The sequence below is a fragment of the Mastomys coucha genome, unplaced genomic scaffold, assembly GCF_008632895.1.
Source record: "Mastomys coucha isolate ucsf_1 unplaced genomic scaffold, UCSF_Mcou_1 pScaffold18, whole genome shotgun sequence".
Lineage (NCBI taxonomy): Eukaryota > Metazoa > Chordata > Mammalia > Rodentia > Muridae > Mastomys > Mastomys coucha.
This window is the reverse complement of record NW_022196900.1, coordinates 13,336,854-13,343,011: the sequence shown is the minus strand read 5'-3', so window position 1 is coordinate 13,343,011 and position 6,158 is coordinate 13,336,854.

Genomic DNA, 6,158 nt, shown 5'->3' with positions numbered 1-6,158 from the left:
GAGCTTTTATACATTCTGTATATTTTTATTAAATGTAAGACTTTTGCTTCTATAATGTTAGAGGAAGGCAGCTCACACATGCATTTATAATTTAGTCACATTACATTAAATTTTAGATTTATGTTAAAAAAAAAAATACCCAAGTTAAGTGGGAGTGGTAGGAAAGGTCATTTTAATGATGCACTAGAAGAATCTAGTCTAAAACCAAGCTACACAATTTTAAATCTTCATCTGAGCTGAACGGACAAATTCCAGCAGAGTGTGGCTTAGCCATCAGGTCATTGCTATTTTCAAGAACTTGGATTTCTAAAGAGTTGTAATTGAGACAGTAGGCAAATGAAATCCTCATCTTCCAATTGCTAACTGTAGGAACAACAATCCTCCCACAAGTCCTCCAGCCAACTCTCAGCTAGGAGACTCTACTTTCTTGAACGTTTTAGACGAAAATTCTCTGCCTTCCTCCCCCTGGCTCACGCCACTTACAGAGAGAATGTCACCAAGAGGAAGGCTGCCACCCTTCTTCAAGGCCCTGCTGCCACTGAGGTTATGATTTCCCATTCTCTTCTCTCTGGAAAACACAGATTGTTCTAGTTGTTCTCTGCCTGAGAAGATAGCTAAATTCAATTTGGAGAGAAAACAACATGAGTTTATTCAGATTTGGAATCCAGACAACAATCATTTTTTCCCATCTAAAGTAATGTTGGTTAACATGGTAAATGCATCTTCTCATTTCTTTCTTATTACTTTAATTATTTCTTATTACTAACAGTGTAAACCCCTATGTATTATGTATAAAATAAACATTAGACTGAAACGTCAACAGAAATACGCAGACCTGCCATAGGCCACAAGACTCAAAGAACAAAAAGATGGTGAAATTATACGTACTATGGTGAATTTGGAAATCTGATAACACCAATGAAAGCAGATAGTAAAGACTCTAGGTCCAAACACATAAACCGTGTATCACCAGACACAGAATTAGAGTCATCCCCCTCCCATTCAGAGGCCAGTTAAAAGTGTAAGTTATAGCTATACGTTCCCAAGGTTGCCATGAAGTGTTTCAGCCCTCGAGTGTAGCCAAGGTTGCATCAAAGAAGACTAAATGGAGGTCTGAGATTGTCAGTATACAGTAGCCATGAGCTAACCTTCCTCAATCACATCACTGGAGGCCATGTGGAAATCCTGTTCTCCCATCCCCACCTGGTGGCAGGCAACAAAACAGCTCTTTCCTTCACTGCTGGTATCAGACAAGGTGGAGTCCCCATCACCCAGGGTTTTCGAAGGTATCCTCATCGTCCCTTGCCAACACCTCAGGGAAATCAGAAACACTGTGTCCATTTTTCTTCCAGCCATGGTGGGATCAGTAATAGTTCCACAGAGAAAGCCTCAATCATTCACCAGCAGAAAGACAGCCCTTCCCTTGTCATAGAGTATCTCATAACAGAGTACAAAATGTTCTGGCTTCAATAAAACTCACCCATTACACCAAGGACCAGGGTGATCTCAACAACAAAAGAGAATCAATAGGCGGCAAGAGATGGGACACAGATATTGCAGCTGTCTTGTAGAATTTTAAAGCTCACACATCTGATAACTTTTCAGAACACCTTGCAGGAGGAAATACAGTCCAGAAATGATGGATAAGTCTGTGATAGGCAGACCACACATTAATCAGAATGGCCGTATGATGCATACCTCTTGCCATCTGTTTGAACTTAAACCTCACTGCAGAACTTGGAAGATGGACTTAGAGGTCACTGCATTCTTTATTTTTCCCTTTTTCCCTGATGTGACCACACTGCAGAAATCTCTTCTTTCTGCTTTTCACTACTAATTCTATCTTTAATTGTTCTATGGAGGGCAGGTGGCTGAGCCTAGGACATTAGGGCTGCCAGAACCAGAGAAATCAGACTGCCAAGGGAGTCTTGGCAATGTTGTGGGTAGATGTCTGCTCGGGGGCATAGCAGATCATCGAGGGAGGCAGGAAATTAAAAAGGCAACCAACAGACATGCTTAAGAATCATCCAAACTTTCAAAACTTTCTTGTAAAATGGAAATAGCTATTCTCATTTAAAAAGTGAGAAGCGGTATTTACAACCCATTCAACCCTTAACACTATGGTCTGATGACTGCGTGTCCTAGATATGCTGTGTATCTCTCCAAATATTTGCTTCAACAATTAATTAATTGAATGTGGTCTGTATTTGGTGTAATTAAGTATGCATTGTCTTTCCATATGTAAGTTAATTGACTACAGAAATTGTTTGCTGGTGCAAAAGAAATGACTTTTCTCCCCTGAGATACTAAAAGGCTAATTAGGATTAGGAACTAAGTAAAGGACTGTTTAGGATTAGAGCTCAAGAGCAGAGAAAAAGGACAAGCTCCTTTTTCCCAGGAAGTTGGCAGGGTGCTTTCTAACTGCCTTCGAACAATGTTCCTCTGCCTTGACGTCTGGGGTTCAGACAGAGAGTGTTATCTTGGTGTTCTAAGGATGCAGACCCTGTCCCTAACTTCCTATTTTTGCACAAACTGCCCTTGAACCCAGACTGCCTCTCCTTCCTCTTCACTTGATATAAAATCTAATACAAGGAACATGTCTTGCTTGCATTTTCTCTCTGCGCCTTACCGATGGCTTAGAACATACAAGTCAGCTGGCAAGTGCATTAAATGAACTAAGCAGGGAAAATGAGAACTGGGCTGTGAAGGGTACACTCTTTGAGGGGAGCAATGGGTGAGGACTTGACATTGAACTAGGCTAAGTATTAGAGGCAGACCAAGAAGAAGTTTAGAATAGAGATTGCTGAATAAAATGTGTGGCGTGCACCTCACAGAGATGAATTTCTGTCTCCCTTTGAGTTGCCCCTCACTCTGCAAAGATACACAGAGCCATGCAAAGCCTCCTTTGTATTTGTTTTCTTTGAATAATTTTGTCCCTTCCTTCCTTCCTTCCTTCCTTCCTTCCTTCCTTCCTTCCTTCCTTCCTTCCTTCCTTTCTTTCTTTCTTTCTTTCTTTCTTTTTCGAGACAGGGTTTCTCTGTGTAGCCCTGGCTGTCCTGGAACTCACTCTGCAGACCAGGCTGGCCTCGAACTCAGACCACCTGCCTCTGCCTCCCAAGTGCTGGGATTAAAGGCGTGCGCCACCACCGCCCTTGTCTGTTTCTTAAACCACCTTACTTTTTGTGTTAGTTCCCCCTTTATCACTTTACAGCAAAAGTGCTTCAATCAATGATAATGATAATGAGTGAACATATATTAGTTTTTGCCTAAAAAATGAACGCATTTTGATTTTTTTCATGAGATATAATTTGTTTAAAAATTTGACAAGTCATAAAGTGCATGTCAAAATGTGTTGCTCTTAACACTCCACCTTCTGCACTACATCCCAGATTTATTTGGGTTATGGTACTAGCTAAGGTATTATTACACACATGGGAGAACCTGTAAAGATGACTAAATGACTTCCAGCATGAGGAAGTTTTAAAACATACAGAAAGATGAAAGATAATAAAATAATTCATATAAGACACCATGACAAAGTTAAGTTGTAGAACAAAGAGTTTATTTGGGGTTTAGGATTTTGGAGAAAACCTGTTATAATCCCTGACAGCAAGGCAGAAGTAACAGGCTCAGGAGGCTGGAGCAGCAGCTGACAGCTCCCATTCTGAACCACAGGCAGAAGGCAGAGATTGACTTCGGAATGGCAGAAGGCTTTTGAAGTCTCAAAGCCTACCTCCAGGTGCCACACCTCCTCCCAAAAGGCCACACCCCCTAATCCTTCTCAAACAATTCCATCAACCCGGGACCAGTATTCAGACATGGTCTATAGGAGCCATTCACATTTAAACCACCACATACTGAAACATAACAGAAGTTTTTAAGTCCAAATCTAACCACTTGCTGCTAAAGAGATGAGAAAACTCATTTCTGACTTAAAAAACAGTAAGGAACCCTTTCTGGAATTTCTTTTATTTGTTTATGAATGGTTAGTAGTTCTTCTATATATAGCAGCTATGTATTTCATATTTGTAATCTGTAAAGAAAAGAGAAATGTTTATTGTCTCCATAGATAAATGTCCATCTTCTTACGGGCATGATGATTGTGTGGGGAATCCATAGTGTTAAGAAGCACGCAGGAGCTGAGAATATAGCTTGGTCACTAGAGTGCTTGTCCAGCACGCAAAGAGGCTTGGGATCGATCCTCACCACCGCATACACTGGGGATGATGGCACTGGGGAGGTAGAAACAGGAAGATCAGAAGTTCAACGTCATCCTCAGCTACGAAGTGAGTTCAAGGACAGCTTGGGCTATAAGAGACCGAATGTCAAAGTAAACAAACAAACATGAAAATGAAGCACTCATCTATGTTACAGTGGACACCCTGGGCCCTAAATTAATAGATAGATAAATTAAATGAAGTGCTCATGTATGTCACACTGGACTTCTTGGCCCCTTTAGTAGAGATTACAGTGTATTGTTTCTTTTGGTGTAAAGACTCCTAATTCCCATAAGCTACCTCGAATCTGAAAAGAGACTGGAATATGATTGGGGGATCCTTAATTTAATTTACTATTGAAAAATGTTCCTAAATTAGTGGTTTCCCCTAAATAGTGACTATAGTCCATACAATTGTCAACTAGTGAGTGTTCATTTTACAAGCTAGATAGAGCTTGCTTGAAAAGCTCTAAACCTGTCCTCACACGAGGCACTTGCTTACAGACTGCAGTGAAACCAGGCCTGTCCCATCACATGCAATTTCACTCCATAGAATCCTCTCCATGCACCCCAATTGGTTGTGCGCTGCATTGAACCCTGGTTCAGTATCTCAACACTGTGCCCCTGTTACAACCGAGACCAGAGTACTGGCAAAGAAAAATTCCTTTGTGTCATTCTCTGCTACTACAGTCCTACATAGAAGTCAGCAAAGGGATTCATTTTCATACCATGTAAATGATCTTCTGAATACACCCAGGAATTAGAAAACTGAAGTAGTCACAGCAATTATCACAAACCCCATTGTGCTCAGCTGCGTACCTTAATAGGCATTTTACCTTAGCATCCAAACAAAGAACACTATTTGTCGCTATATACTACTCTTTTCTACCTTCTCCACCACTTCCTTCCATTCTGTGGGTAAGTTTTGGCCTTGTTAGTGACAATTATGCAAACAGCAATAAAACACTTTCCCTTCCTCAAATTTAATGATACTTCATGAGAATAAACAGATGTTGAAGCGCCTGCTCAAGCTCAGGACTGTTAGATCCAAAGTAGGCTCCCCAAAATGCCAACCCTGGTAACAATGTACTAAACAGAAAGTCTCTGGCCAGGTAAACTGAAGGATTGTCACAGGAAGGATTGAGGGTTATTATATAATAGAAGCCTAAATTCATCATTCCTCAGTAATCTCTTAAGATGAGTTTCTATTTAACAGGAACCTCCCTTAATCAACTCCCAAAAATCAACTAACTACTCCCAGCAAGGCAATCACCCCAAAAGTCAACTACCCCAGGCAAGGGTATCTAGTTCTTATCTGAATAGCTTGTATCAGCTCAGAGATCCCACACCCTCTGTCTTAGAAAATCCATTTGCTTTTCTGCCATTTTGCTTCTCTCTTTTTTCCCAAGACAGTTGATCCTTGGCAGTTTGATCCCCAATAGACCTTTCTTCCTACCCTTGGAGTGGTCTTGCATGGTTGTTTCTCTGTACCCTCAATTAAAAATGTTAAACTACTTTTAAGATTATTAGATGGTAAGACAGTTCTCTAACAGGAAAGTCTATACACCATAATATTTGTGATACCCTCTCAGTATTATGATTTTAAAGTAGTATGTCATTTTGTACATATCAATCCCTTTAAAAGATGTCAGGGTGTACAGTTCAGGGGCGCATGGTAGAGCTGTGGTAAATGCTTTGTATATAACCATTCAGCTCAGCAGTAGCTAGAGAGCTGTCTTATATGCTCACAGCCCTTCTATAGACTTTTTTTTTTAATACCAGTTGATTACTGTAAGATTGGAAAATTTTTACCATACAAAGTGTAAAGAAACTCTCCACTGCAAAAGGAATTCCCATCTTTAAAATACCAAGTATCTCAGGAGATGGCTATATTTAGGCTGGCTTGCCCTTCCTTCAGTCTCTGCTCCATAGTTAATCTCTG